This window comes from Symphalangus syndactylus, chromosome 12 (genome assembly GCF_028878055.3).
Source record: "Symphalangus syndactylus isolate Jambi chromosome 12, NHGRI_mSymSyn1-v2.1_pri, whole genome shotgun sequence".
In the NCBI taxonomy this organism is placed as follows: domain Eukaryota; kingdom Metazoa; phylum Chordata; class Mammalia; order Primates; family Hylobatidae; genus Symphalangus; species Symphalangus syndactylus.
The window spans coordinates 71,894,397-71,910,000 of record NC_072441.2 but is presented as its reverse complement, the minus strand read 5'-3'; the positions used below and the strand labels follow the sequence as shown (position 1 = coordinate 71,910,000).

At 41.2% G+C, this 15,604-nt stretch overlaps 1 non-coding gene across 1 annotated transcript; it reads right to left on the bottom strand.

Moving 5' to 3' along the window:
- Nucleotides 1–2,996: 2,996 nt before the first annotated feature.
- On the bottom strand, nt 2,997–3,097 carry LOC134735043 (small nucleolar RNA U13). Its single transcript, XR_010117904.1, has one exon. It is a non-coding gene; the product is annotated as a small nucleolar RNA U13 (small nucleolar RNA).
- Between the last annotated feature and the right edge of the window lie 12,507 nt (nt 3,098–15,604).

Here is a 15,604-nt window from a genome sequence, read left to right as displayed (position 1 = left end):
AAAAAAGAAAAGAAAAATGGCTCATTGATAATGTTTATGTAACACGCATGTGAAATTACAGTATTTTTGACACTGGGTTAAATAAAATATAGTATGAAAATTAATTTTATCTATTTAATTTTACTTATTTTAATGTGGCTACTAAAAAAATGTAAAAGTATGTATGTGACTTGTGTTTGAGGCTTGTGTTACATATCTATTGGGCAGTATTACTCTAGGGTATTTGCTGTCTGTGAAATAAGTGATAAGGAATATAACAATTTTTGAGAATTTGGCTTTTCAAAGTAAAGTCAGGGTACATGTAAAAATTGAATTTATCTCACAAATTTATCCATTTTTAAAGTTAATTTCACTGACATGCTTTAAGCATCTGTTCTGTGCCAAGGACTGAGTACAACAGAGGCCAAGCCCTTCAGGAGCTTACACTGTAACCATGGATGAGGATGGGAGAGTCTCTTGTAGCTCACAGTATTCCACGGTCATCAAGAAAGTGTTTGACTGACTCTAATTCAGTGTCACCAGACTAGGGGTCCCTAAATGTATCTTCAAGTTAAGAACAAACAACATGATGCCAGGAAATCTAACTTGGTTTGAATGTTTTTCTTCTTGCTGCTGCCAGGCCGCCTTTGAGTGTTTCAATGTCGCATGTGGACTTAGATGAAGGGCAGGCTTTCAGGAGCTGTATTAGCTGAATCTGTAAGGAGATAGTGCTTAGGAGGCCAAGGTCATAAGTTTGTTCCCTGTATGGGTCACTTCACTCTGCTCTGATCCATGCCTCAGACTTGCCCCCTGTAAACCCAAGCCAGCTGTCTTGTAAATATGCTTTGAATCACTTGGGGAACAGGGCGAGAACATATGAAGGGAGCTGGGCAAATCTCTCACCACTGATAGATTGGAGCAACAACTGAAAACACATTCTCAGTCAAAAGCAAGGACTCCCGGGAGGAGAGCCCATAAAACTTACATATCACCTCATACAGTGGACCCAACTGAAACCATCTTCTCCCTGCACATTTCTGCCTGAAGTCATTGACTAGGATGGAGCTTGTAGGGCAAAGCTTCTGGAGGCCATAGTTCCTGGATAGAGCAGAACACAGGCAGCATTCACTAGGAATTCAGACTTCTGCTAAAGGTGGTGTTGCCAACAAGCACACGGGGCCTCCCTGTCTGACCTACAGAGATTGTTTAGACTTAGAAATACGGACACCTATCTCTTGAGTGACCTGTCTGCTGGTAATATTTACATCCGCATTCACACAGAAAGGTGGTATGTTTTAATTCCAAGCTGAGATTCAGCCCCATGCACCTCACTGAAGCATCGCTGACAGAAAGCCTGGTCTGGGATCTCCAGCTACACAAATAAATACTGAAGCAAGTCCTAACAGGAAGACCCTCACTACCCAATTTCTTCCAGATGGCAGTGATGGATGGCTGTATGTTTATGTTTACTTGGTTTCCCAGGTGACTGGTGTCCTGATTTCCACTGGTCATGGTTTGATGAGCATTTCTTCGAAGATGTGAACTGCCTACCCCAACGGCCCAGCTCTTGGCCCAACAGTCTACACCACGCTCAACATTGTCAAGAGGTCATTGTGCTTGTTGGATGGCTAGTTAACTCTTTACTCACCACTTCTTCCCTGACCCTCTTCTTGTAAATTTCTAAAACTAGCAATACAAGATTCAAATCTAAATCGTCATAAAGAACTGCATGTTGGGCAGAATAATGGCCTCCAAACTATCCATGTCCTAATCCCCAGAACCTGTAAACATGTTACCTTTCTTGGCAAAAGGGAATTAAATTTGCAGATAAAATTAAGGTTGCTAATCGCCTGACCTTAAAGTAGAGAAACCAGCCTGGATTATCTGGGTGGGCCCAATGTAATTACAAGTCTCCTTTAAAGGGGAAGAGGGAAACAGTAAAGATGGTCAGAGGATGAGATGTAACAGGGACTCGACCTGCCCTTGCTGAAGGAAGGGGGCCATGAGCCAGAGTAGTGTCCTCTAGAAGCTCTAAAAGTCAAGAAGAGAATTCTCCCCTAAAGCCTCCAGAAAGGAACTCTGCCCTGCTGATGCCTCAGTCTTAGCCTGGTGAGACACATGATAGACTACTAATGGAACTGTACGGTAATACATGTGTATCAATTTATGATAATTGCTTGTAATAATTTGTTATAGCCACAGTAGAAAACAAATACACACCTAGACAGGTTGAACACTCCTTGGCCTCCACACTCTGCTTAATGTAAGAAGTACTCCTTCCCTTAGCACAATGTAACCTAGTGGAATACATTCTTCCTCAGGGCTGCTAAAGGCTGGAGCACACACATGGCTTCCTACAAAATTTAGGAAAGTGAGCAACAATGGAACCCTAATTGGAGAAAATATGTAATCACTCATCAAGTCCTCTTGGTACTATCTGAGTAGAAAGAAAGCACATGGGCTTTGGCATCTAGCAGACATTGGTTCATATCCTGGCTCTGACATTTAATGCCTGTGTGATCTTGAGTGAGTTAGCCTCCCAGATGTTCAATTTCTTAAGGGACACATCACACCTACCTCATGGGGTTGTTGTTGTAAAGAGTAAAAGAGTAAATAAAATAAGGTGTATAAAGTACCTATCTCGGAGTCTGGGGTGCAAGATAGAAATCCAATAAATCATGTTATCTTCTACCTTCTTTGTAATCATTTCTCAGATCTCGCCTGTTGTCTCCAATTTCATGACCCTGGATTGAGTTCGTTTCATATCTCTTGCCAGGACTGTTTTAACAGCTCCTAAAGGGCCAGCTCCAGATTCCAATCCTTCTTCACAGCCTCTACAGCTATCTTCCTAAAACATAGATTTTCTCATAACACCTCTTCTGCTGTAAAACTTTCAGCAGCTCCCTGTGGCTTGTGGATTAAAAAGTCTGAACTCCTTTTCAAGGTTTGTGTGTATATTAGTCTGTTTGCATTACTCTAAAGGAACATTTGAGACTGGATAATTATTTTTTTGTTTAGGTCAGGCGGGTAATGTGCTGATGTAACAAGGTTCAAGGGTGGCATATCTCATACATGCTCATGAACAGCCAATCATCACACTCTTGAACTACAAAAGAATTGGGTAACATAAAGAAAAGAGATTTATGGCCGGGCATGGTGCCTCACGCCTGGAATCCCGGCACTTTGGGAGGCCGAGGGGGGTGGGGCACAAGGTCAGGAGATCGACACCATCCTGGCTAACACAGTGAAACCCCGTCTCTACTAAAAATACAACAAATTAGCTGGGTGTGGTGGCGGGCGCCTGTAGTCCCAGCTACTCGGGAGGCTGAGACAGGAGAATGGCGTGAACCCGGGAGGTGGAGCTTGCAGTGAGCCAAGATGGTGCCACTGCACTCCAGCCTGGATGACAGAGTGAGACTCCATCTCAAAAAAAAAAAAGAGGTTTATTTTGGCTCACAGTTCTGTAGACTATACAGGAAGCTTGGTGCCAGCATCTGCTTTAGGTGAGGACCTCCAGAAGCTTCCACTTAAGGTGGAAGGCCAAGGGGGAGCTGGCATATCACAAGCCAGAGAGGGACCAAGAGAGAAAATGGGGAGGTCTCAGACTCTTTTAAACAACCAGATCTTGAATGAACTGAGTGAGAACTCACTCATCACCAAGGGGATGGTGTTAAGCCATTCATGAGGGATCCACCTCCATGATCCAATACCTCTCACCAGGCCCCACCTCCAACATTGGGGATTACATTTCTTTTTTTTTTTTTTTTTTTTGAGACAGAGTCTTGCTCTGTCACCCAGGCCGGAGTGCAGTGGCGTGATATCGGCTCACTGCAAGCTCCACCGCCTGGGTTCACGCCATTCTCCTGCCTCAGCCTCCTGAGTAGCTAGAACTACAGGTGCCCGCCACCACGCCTGGCTAATTTTTTTATATTTTTAGTAGATACAGTGTTTCACCGTGTTAGCCAGGATGGTCTCGATCTCCCAACCTCGTGATTCACCCACCTCAGTCTCCCAAAGTGCTGGGATTACAGGCATGAGCCACTGAGCCCAGCCAGGGGATTACATTTCAACATGAGATATGGAAGGGACACACACCCAAACTGCATCAGTATGAATCCTTCACAACTTCACCTCTGTCCCTTGCCTCCTTTATCTGTCGAGCCTAGGTTCCTTTCTTGTCATGCATTTTTCTCATTTCTGTGCCAATGTTTTTTTTTTTTCTTTTTAGCTTAGTTGCTATTTTCTATCTCTGTAATTCCTGCTGCCTCCCTTTTTACCTAGAGAGCTCCTTTTATCTCTTAAGGCCCATTTTAAATGTCACCACTTTTGCAAAGTCTTTTCTAATTCCTCCAAGAAGTTAAACACTCCCTCTGCTGTTTCCACCATACTATGTACACTGTAGAACTTATCAGACTGCACTTTGATTATCATTCTAAATTTTTTGAAGACAGAGACAATGCATTTTGCACCTTTCCTCTCAAAGCTTAGAATATTTGCTTTCTGTATAACATATACTCAATATAAAAATATACTTAATATTTGTTTTTATTAGTATGAATAAATGAATGAACAACTATTATGTGAAGAACTCACATCTTTAAAGCTGTTTCCAAGGAATGGAGTTATACTTTTCACATCCCAGGTTAGCTGACTCAGGATGGCCCTTCTGCGATGTTGTGCATACAGCGAGTCTTCTAACATAGTTGGATTATTGAGCAACTTTGCATTTATTTTAAGGTTTTATGGATTTTAGTCAGGTCACTTTTTCATTTAAAATTATTTAGTTGTTTCTCCTTGCTTTAGGAGAAGGTCCAAAGTCCTTAGTAGGCTATTTAAGGCCTTAGGTGATTTGATACCTACATATCCCGCTTTTTAATTTGCTGACTACTCTGCACTCCAACAAAACATTTGTAAAACAATTTCTTAAACATGTCTGGCCTTCACTCTCATCTCCATGCCTTTGCAAATACCATTCCTTTACCCATACCTCAATCTTCATCTAACAACTTCTTACCCTTAGAAATGAAGCCCAGGCATCCTTTGATCCAGGCATCTTTTGATACAGGAAGTCTTCTCTGACATTACCCTTGTCTATCCTGTGTTCAGATGCCTGTCCTTTGTATCCCATGACACCCACCACCTCTTTCATACAACATATGGCAGTGTGCTTTTAACTTTTTAATTTATTTTATTTAAATAAGAGGAATGTAGCCACATAGAAAAAGAGAGAGAGAGGTAGAAAAGGAAAAGTAAAACACGTCATACCACCACCAACAGATCTTTGTGCCCAACTATTAACACTTTCTGGTTAACTTTCAGAAAAATTATTTATTTATCTATCACTCTACATTATCCATAATCTTTTTCTTTATAAATAAGATAATATTAAATATGCTACTCTGCATCTTGCTTTCTTCACTTATATGAGAAAACATTTTATCCCAATACATAGACATCTGCTTTAAGATTGTAATGGCCGGGAGGGTGGAGCCAAGATGGCCGAATAGGAACAGCTCCGGTCTCCAGCTCCCAGCCCCAGCGACACAGAAGACGGGTGATTTCTGCATTTCTGCTTGAGGTACCGGTTTCATCTCACTAGGGAGTGCCTAACAGTGGGTGCAGGACAGTCGGTGAAGCGCACTGTGCGCGAGCCGAAGCAGGGCGAGGCATTGCCTCACACAGGAAGCGCAAGGGGTCAGGGAGTTCCCTTTCCTAGTCAAAGAAAGGGGAAACAGACGGCACCTGGAATATCGGGTCAGTCCCGTCCTAATACTGCGCTTTTCCAACGGGCCTGGAAAACGGCACACTAGGAGATTGTGTCCCGCACCTGGCTCGGAGGGTCCTATGCCCACAGAGTCTTGCTGATTGCTAGCACAGCAGTCTGAGATCACGCTGCAAGGCGGCAACGAGGCTGGGGGAGGGGCGCCCGCCATTGCCCAGGCTTGCTTAGGTAAACAAAGCAGCCAGGAAGCTCGAACTGGGTGGAGCCCACCACAGCTCAAGGAGGCCTGCCTGCCTCTGTAGGCTCCACCTCTGGGGGCAGGGCACAGACAACCAAAAACTCAGCCAGAACCTCCACAGCCTTAAATGTCCCTATCTGACTGACAGCTTTGAAGAGAGTAGTGGTTCTCCCAGCACGCAGCTGGAGATCTGAGAACGGACAGACTGCCTCCTAAAGTGGGTCCCTCACCCCTGAGCAGCCTAACTGGGAGGCACCCCCCCAGTAGGGACAGACTGACACCTCATTCAACGGGGTACTCCTCTGAGACAAAACTTTCAGAGGAACTATCAGACAGCTGAATTTGTGGTCTCACGAAAATCCGCTGTTCTGCAGCCACCGGTGCTGACACCCAGCCAGACAGGGTCTGGAGTGGACCTCTAGTAAACTCCAACAGACCTGCAGCTGAGGGTCTTGTCTGGTAGAAGGAAAATTAACAAACAGAAAGGACATCCACACCAAAAACCCATCTGTACATCACCATCATCGAAGACAAAAAGTAGACAAAACCACAAAGATGGGGAAAAAACAGACCAAAAAAACTGGAAACTCTAAAAAACAGAGCACCTCTCCTCCTCCAAAGGAACGCAGTTCCTCACCAGCAACGGAACAAAGCTGGATGGAGGATGACTTTGATGAGTTGAGAGAAGAAGGCTTCAGACGATCAAACTACTCTGAGCTACGAGAGGAAATTCAAAACAATAGCAAAGAAGTTAAAAACTTTGAAAAAAAATTAGAAGAATGGATAACTAGAATAACCAATGGAGAGAAGGGCTTCAAGGAGATGATGGAGCTGAAAGCCAAGTTTCGAGAACTACGCGAAGAATGCAGAAGCCTCAGTAGCAGATGCGATCAACTGGAAGAAAGGGTATCGCTGATAGAAGATGAAATGAATGAAATGAAGAGAGAAGGGAAGTTTAGAGAAAAAAGAATAAAAAGAAATGAACAAAGCCTCCAAGAAATTTGGGACTATGTGAAAAGACCAAACCTACGTCTGATTGGTGTACCTGAAAATGATGGGGAGAATGGAACCAAGTTGGAAAACACTCTGCAAGATATTATCCAGGAGAACTTCCCCAATCTAGCAAGTCAGGCCAGCATTCAGATTCAGGAAATACAGAGAACGCCACAAAGATACTCCTCGAGAAGGGCAACTCCAAGACACATAATTGTCAGATTCACCAAAGTTGAAATGAAGGAAAAAATGTTAAGGGCAGCCAGAGAGAAAGGTCGGGTTACCCACAAAGGGAAGCCCATCAGACTAACAGCTGATCTCTCAGCAGAAACTCTACAAGCCAGAAGAGAGTGGGGGCCGATATTCAACATTCTTAAAGAAAAGAATTTTCAACCCAGAATTTCCTATCCCGCCAAACTAAGCTTCATAAGTGAAGGAGAAATAAAATACTTTACAGACAAGCAAACGCTGAGTGATTTTGTCACCACCAGGCCTGCCCTAAAAGAGCTCCTGAAGGAAGCACTAAACATGGAAAGGAACAACCGGTACCAGCCCCTGCAAAAACATGCCAAATTGTAAAGACCATCGAGGCTAGGAAGAAACTATAGCAACTAACGAGCAAAATAACCAACTAACATCATAATGACAGGATCAGATTCACACATAACAATATTCACGTTAAATGTAAATGGGCTAAATGCTCCAATCAAAAGACACAGACTGGCAAACTGGATAAGGAGTCAGGACCCATCAGTGTGCTGTATTCAGGAAACCCATCTCACGTGCAGAGACACACATAGACTCAAAATAAAGGGATGGAGGAAGATCTATCAAGCAACTGGAAAACAAAAAAAGGCAGGGGTTGCAATCCTAGTCTCTGATAAAATAGACTTTAAACCAACAAAGATCAAAAGAGACAAAGAAGGCCATTACATAATGATAAAGGGATCAATTCAACAAGAAGAGCTAACTATCCTAAATATATATGCACCCAACACAGGAGCACCCAGATTCATAAAGCAAGTCCTCAGTGACCTACAAAGGGACTTAAACTCCCACACAATAATAATGGGAGATTTTAACACCCCACTGTCAGCATTAGACAGATCAACGAGACAGAAAGTTAACAAGGATATCCAGGAATTGAACTCAGCTCTACATAAAGTGGACCTAATAGACATCTACAGAACTCTCCACCCCAAATCAACAGAATATACATTTTTTTCAGCACCACACCACACCTATTCCAAAATTGACCACATAGTTGGAAGTAAAGCTCTTCTCAGCAAATGTAAAAGAACAGAGATTATAACAAACTGTCTCTCAGACCACAGTGCAATCAAACTAGAACTCAGGATTAAGAAACTCAGTCAAAACCGCTCAACTACATGGAAACTGAACAACCTGCTCCTGAATGACTATTGGGTACATAATGAAATGAAGGCAGAAATAAAGATGTTCTTTGAAACCAACGAGAACAAAGACACAACATACCAGAATCTCTGGGACACCTTCAAAGCAGTGTGTAGAGGAAAATTTATAGCACTAAATGCCCACAAGAGAAAGCAGGAAAGATCCAAAATTGACACCCTAACATCACAATTAAAAGAACTAGAAAAGCAAGAGCAAACACATTCAAAAGCTAGCAGAAGGCTAGAAATAACTAAAATCAGAGCAGAACTGAAGGAAATAGAGACACAAAAAACCCTTCAAAAAATTAATGAATCCAGGAGCTGGTTTTTTGAAAAGATCAACAAAATTGATGGACCGCTAGCAAGACTAATAAAGAAGAAAAGAGAGAAGAATCAAATAGATGCAATAAAAAACGAAAAAGGGGATATCACCACCAATCCCACAGAAATACAATCTACCATCAGAGAATACTACAAACACCTCTATGCAAATAAACTAGAAAATCTGGAAGAAATGGATAAATTCCTCGACAAATACACCCTCCCAAGACTAAACCAGGAGGAAGTTGAATCTCTGAATAGACCAATAACAGGTTCTGAAATTGTGGCAATAATCAATAGCTTACCAACCAAAAAGAGTCCAGGACCTGATGGATTCACAGCTGAATTCTACCAGAGGTACAAAGAGGAACTGGTACCATTCCTTCTGAAACTATTCCAATCGATAGAAAAAGAGGGAATCCTCCCTAACAAGTTTTACGAAGCCAGCATCGTCCTGATACCAAAACCTGGCAGAGACATAACCAAAAAAGAGAATTTCAGACCAATATCCTTGATGAACATTGATGCAAAAATCCTCAATAAAATACTGGCAAACCGAATCCAGCAGCACATCAAAAAGCTTATCCACCATGATCAAGTGGGCTTCATCCCTGGGATGCAAGGCTGGTTCAACATACGCAAATCAATAAATGTAATCCAGCATATAAACAGAACCAAAGACAAAAACCACATGATTATCTCAATAGATGCAGAAAGGGCCTTTGACAAAATTCAACAACCCTTCATGCTAAAAACCCTCAATAAATTAGGTATTGATGGGACGTATCTCAAAATAATAAGAGCTATCTACAACAAACCCACAGCCAATATCATACTGAATGGGCAAAAACTGGAAGCATTCCCTCTGAAAACTGGCACAAGACAGGGATGCCCTCTCTCACCGCTACTATTCAACATAGTGCTGGAAGTTCTGGCCAGAGCAATCAGGCAGGAGAAGGAAATAAAGGGTATTCAATTAGGAAAAGAGGAAGTCAAATTGTCCCTGTTTGCAGATGACATGATTGTATATCTAGAAAACCCCATTGTCTCAGCCCAAAATCTCCTTAAGCTGATTAGCAACTTCAGCAAAGTCTCAGGATACAAAATTAATGTACAAAAATCACAAGCATTCTTGTACACCAATTACAGACAAACAGAGAGCCAAATCATGAGTGAACTCCCATTCACAATTGCTTCAAAGAGAATAAAATACCTAGGAATCCAACTTACAAGGGATGTGAAGGACCTCTTCAAGGAGAACTAGAAACCACTGCTCAATGAAATAAAAGAGGATACAAACAAATGGAAGAACATTCCATGCTCATGGGTTGGAAGAATCAATATCGTGAAAATGGCCATACTGCCCAAGGTAATTTATAGATTCAATGCCATCCCCATCAAGCTACCAATGACTTTCTTCACAGAATTGGAAAAAACTACTTTAAAGTTCATATGGAACCAAAAAAGAGCCCGCATCGCCAAGTCAATCCTAAGCCAAAAGAACAAAGCTGGAGGCATCACGCTACCTGACTTCAAACTATACTACAAGGCTACAGTAACCAAAACAGCATGGTACTGGTACCACAACAGAGACATAGATCAATGGAACAGAACAGAGCCCTCAGAAATGATGCCGCATAGCTACAACTATCTGATCTTTGACAAACCTGACAAAAACAAGAAATGGGGAAAGGATTCCCTATTTAATAAATGGTGCTGGGAAAACTGGTTAGCCATATGTAGAAAGCTGCAACTGGATCCCTTCCTTACACCTTATACAAAAATTAATTCAAGATGGATTAAAGACTTATATGTTAGACCTAAAACCATTAAAATCCTACAAGAAAACCTAGGCAATACCATTCAGGACATAGGCGTGGGCAAGGACTTCATGTCTAAAACACCAAAAGCAATGGCAACAAAAGCCAAAATCGACAAATGGGATCTCATTAAACTAAAGAGCTTCTGCACAGCAAAAGAAACTATCATCAGAGTGAACAGGCAACCTACACAATGGGAGAAAATTTTTGCAACCTACTCATCTGACAAAGGGCTAATATCCAGAATCTACAATGAACTCAAACAAATTTACAAGAAAAAAACAAACAACCCCATCAAAAAGTGGGCAGAGGACATGAACAGACACTTCTCAAAAGAAGACATTTATGCAGCCAAAAAACACATGGAGAAATGCTCCTCATCACTGGCCATCAGAGAAATGCAAATCAAAACCACAGTGAGATACCATCTCACACCAGTTAGAATGGCCATCATTAAAAAATCAGGAAACAACAGGTGCTGGAGAGGATGTGGAGAAATAGGAACACTTTTACACTGTTGGTGGGACTGTAAACTAGTTCAACCATTGTGGAAGTCAGTGTGGCGATTCCTCAGGGATCTCGAACTAGAAATACCATTTGACCCAGCCATCCCATTACTGGGTATATACCCAAAGGACCATAAATCATGCTGCTATAAAGACACATGCACACGTATGTTTATTGCGGCACTATTCACAATAGCAAAGAGTTGGAACCAACCCAAATGTCCAACAACGATAGACTGGATTAAGAAAATGTGGCACATATACACCATGGAATACTATGCAGCCATAAAAAATGATGAGTTCGTGTCCTTTGTAGGGACATGGATGAAACTGGAAAACATCATTCTCAGTAAACTATCGCAAGGACAAAAAACCAAACACCGCATGTTCTCACTCATAGGTGGGAATTGAACAATGAGAACTCATGGACACAGGAAGGGGAACATCACGCTCCGGGGACTGTTGTGGGGTGGGGGGAGGGGGGAGGGACAGCATTAGGAGATACACCTAATGCTAAATGACGAGTTAATGGGTGCAGGAAATCAACATGGCACATGGATACATATGTAACAAACCTGCACATTGTGCACATGTACCCTAAAACCCTAAAGTATAATAAAAAAAAAAAATAAATAAATAAAATAAAAAAAAAAGATTGTAATGGCCGGCCAGGCTCAGTGGCCTACACCTGTAATCTCGGCAGTTTGGGAGGCTGAAGAGGGCAGATCACCTGAGGTCAGGAGTTTGAGACCAGCCTAAGCAACATGGTGAAACCCCATCTCTACTAAAAATAAAAATTAGCCAGGCATGGTGGCAGGCGCCTGTAATCTCAGCCACTTGGGAGGCTAAGGCAGGAGAATCGCTTGAACCTGGGAGACGGAGGTTGCAGTGAGCCAAGATCAGAGCATTGCACTCCAGCCTGGGCAACAAGAGCAAAACTCCATTAAAAAGGAAGAAAAAGAAAGAAAGAAAGAGAGAAAGGCAAGGCAGGGCAAGGCAGGGCAAGGCAGGGCAGGGCAGGGCAGGGCAGGGCAGGGCAAGGCAAGGCAAGGCAAGGCGGAAGGAAAGAAGGAAGGAAGGAAAAACAAAAGAAGGAGAAAGAAGGAAGGAAAGAAAGAAAGAGAAAGAAGGAAAGAAGGAAAGAAAGAAAAGAAAAAAGAAAAGAGAAGGAAAAGAAAAGAAAGAAAAGAAAAGATTGTAATGGCCAAGGAGTTCCATATCAGCCTCGCCAACATAGTGAAACCCTGTCTCTACTGAAAATACAAAAATTAGCCAGGTGTGTTGGCAAGTAACTGTAATCTTGGCTACTCCATAGGCTGAAGCGTGAGAATGGCTTGAACCCAGGAGGCGGAGATTGCAGTGAACCGAGATCATGCCACTGCACACCAGACTGGTTGACAGAGCGAGACTCTGTCTCAAAAAAATGTATATATATAGTAATGGCCAAATAGTATTCCCGTAGCAATAAAGCAGTAACTTTAATGAATAATTAAATAAAAGCAATAAAAGATAACTGTAGCAATAAATTATTTAATGATAATCATTGGTGAATACTCAGGTTATTTTCAAGTTTTACGATACTGTCCATCTTAGGTTACATTTGTAAGTATAGATTTAGGATAAATTTCTAGTAGTGCGTCAAAGGACATTTAAAATTTTTAAATACGTTGCCAAGTTGCACTCCAAAAATTTTGCACCAATTTAAATTCCCACCAACAGTATACAAACGTATTTATTTTAATCTTTTCTTTCCAACCCCACATATAGCAGAACTTTCTAGTGTTTCCCTATCTTTTTGATTAAATATTTCTTTGTTGCTTTGATTGCATTTAAATATTTTCAGTCAGGTTGAGAATCTTTTCATATATTTCAGGTCATTTGTTGTATTAGTCAGGGTTCCCTAGAAAGACAGAACTAATGGGACAGACGTATATAAAAAGGGGAGTTTATTAAGGACTATTGGCTCATATGATCACATTGTGAAGTCCCACAATGGGCTGTGTGCAAGCTGAGGGGCAAGGAAGCCAGTCGGAGTCCCAAAACCTCAAAAGCAGGGAAGCCAACAGTGTAACCTTCAGTCTGTGGCCTAAGGCCTGAGAGCTCCAAGCAAATCACACCGATGTAAGCCCAAGAGTCCAAAAGCTGAAGAACTTGGAGTCTGATGTTTGAGGGCAGGAAGCATCCAGCATGGAAGAAAGATGAAGGCCAGAAGACTTAGCAAGTCTGCTCATTCCACATTCCTCTGCCTGCTTTATCCTAGCCGTGCTGGCAGCTGATCAGATGATGCCCACCCAGATTGAAGGTGGGTCTGCCTCTCCCAATCCACTGATTCAAATATTAATCTCCTTTGGCAACACCATCACAGACACATCCAGGAACAACACTTTGCCTCCTTCAATCAAGTTAACACTCAATATTAATCATCACATTTATATTTTATCTTTTTCTGAGAACTACCTGTTTATATTCCTTGCTTGTAGTTATTGTTTTCTGTTTCTCTTTCTTTTCTTTTTCTTAATTTGGTAAAGCTTTTTGAAAATTAAGTAGCCATTTATCTGTCATGTTTATTTTGAACAACCAATGTAGTATTTGTCCTTAGACTTTGGCTATGGATTTTTTTATTTTTTATTTTTTTGCCATATAAATGTTTTAAATTTTAAGTTCTTAAAATTTCCTTTCTGGCTTCTGGGTGTGCTGTGTATTGAATGTATTTTCTTGGCTGCTTTTGTTTACCTATTAACAAGAGAACCTTTCAGTCACTTTTCTATTCCCAGTGCTTAGCAGAGGGACCTGCCCATAGACCACTGGATACTAATGGAATGAGGAGATGAGTAAGTGTGAGCACACATGCTCCTACTGGCATAGATTGATATGTTGCCAAAATAAAACAAAAATCAGGCTGACAAGTTTGAAAATGTCTCTGGAATTTTCATGGGCACATGAAGAGCAGTTACTTGGTTTTAATTACCACAAGCAGGCCAGGGTGGCCTGTCTGTCTCCCACTTACCTACAAACTTTACCAGTTTTACCACCACCTCTATATCCTTTAGTCCATGTTCAAGGATCCAGGTTCAATAATCTAAAGTGTGTGGGCCAGGTAACAGGGTAATTGAGCAAGAAATTAGAGCTGGGGTCTCATAGAATAGAATTCAGGTCACGTTTTTGTCCACTTGCCCGGCCAAAATTGCCTTTGACAAAAGCAGAAAATTTCCATCTTTTTTTTCTTTTCAGTAAGGCCCTTTTTCTCTTAATACATAGTTACATGTGTAGATAGATAGATGGATGATCTATCTAGGTCTACATATTTATCCACATATCCACAAACATAAATACATATAATAATGAATTATTATCACTATGTAGAGATATACAACAATTCCTATAAGGGAAATAAATCTTTTATTGAAGTTCAGAGAGAAAAGCAATCTTTCAGAGTTTCAAGGCAACCAATGGATAATTTGTGATTCTAATGCAAAAATGAATATACATTTTATAGATTCTCCTGGAAATTTAAACTGGTTATATACTAGACTGTGACTATTTATATTATTTTTTCTTACTTACAAAATCATATCTTAAAATGCAGAAAACACATTAGTATTATTTCACTCATGCCATGTAATAATAACAAAAATAATATCTGTAAAATATATTACAGTGTGCACTTGTAGGCACTTTCTTGTTTACCAATCTCAACAAAATGGTAAGACAGGAATTATTACTATTGTCTCCATTTTTGTGTGACTCGTGCAAACATATACTCTTGGTAAGATGAAATATGAACCTTGGCTGACTCCAAATGTAATGTTTTTCCTGATAAAACACTAGGGTAAAAAAAACAGCGTGTTTTCTTTATGTAGTCCTTTTAGCTCTCCTCCCTAGCATTAGTTAGGTAGGAAATTCAGAATTGGAATTCAAAGGGAAAATGTCCATTCATGCCAAAATATTATTTTAAGAGGCGTGAAGAAATGAAAAATATATAAGGAATTTTATTACAATATGCTACAGCCACCATATACCTCAGTCTATGTTCAAGGATCAAGATTCAATAATTTAAGCCATGTGGGCCAGGTAGGTAATGGGGTGGTAAAGCAAGAAATCAGAGATGGGCTCTAAGAGATTAGGATTCAGGTCAGATTTTTGCCCACTCACCAGTCTAAAATTGCCTCCAATAAAAGCAGAAAATTCCAACCCCACCCCCCCTCAGGTGTTTGCTTTACTGAAGGCAAGAAGTCCTGGGTCCTAAGGAGATCCTGTGTCTGCTCTTAAAAGCTGGCAGGGCTAAGAGGGCCAGACAGTTTTAATTGAGAATTTCTTAACTTAATTGAGGTTGGGTTTCAATTCCAGTCTTGGAAGAAGCCGTATCTCTCTAACCATCTCCCTTGTCAATGCACAAATCTCACCCCAGCCTGCCTGTTGAGAAGCATGAGAAGAAGAAAGGTCCTTAACTATGTGAAGCCATGGTTCTGATCCACACTGTATGGTTTAAAAGAAATTTAAGTTTACTCCTGGACTCTTTCCACATGTTCTTGATATATCATGAATTACAAAATAAATAAAAATCCTCATTTGGAGACGTCAGTGTCCAAGCAAACTAAGAGAGACAGATTGGC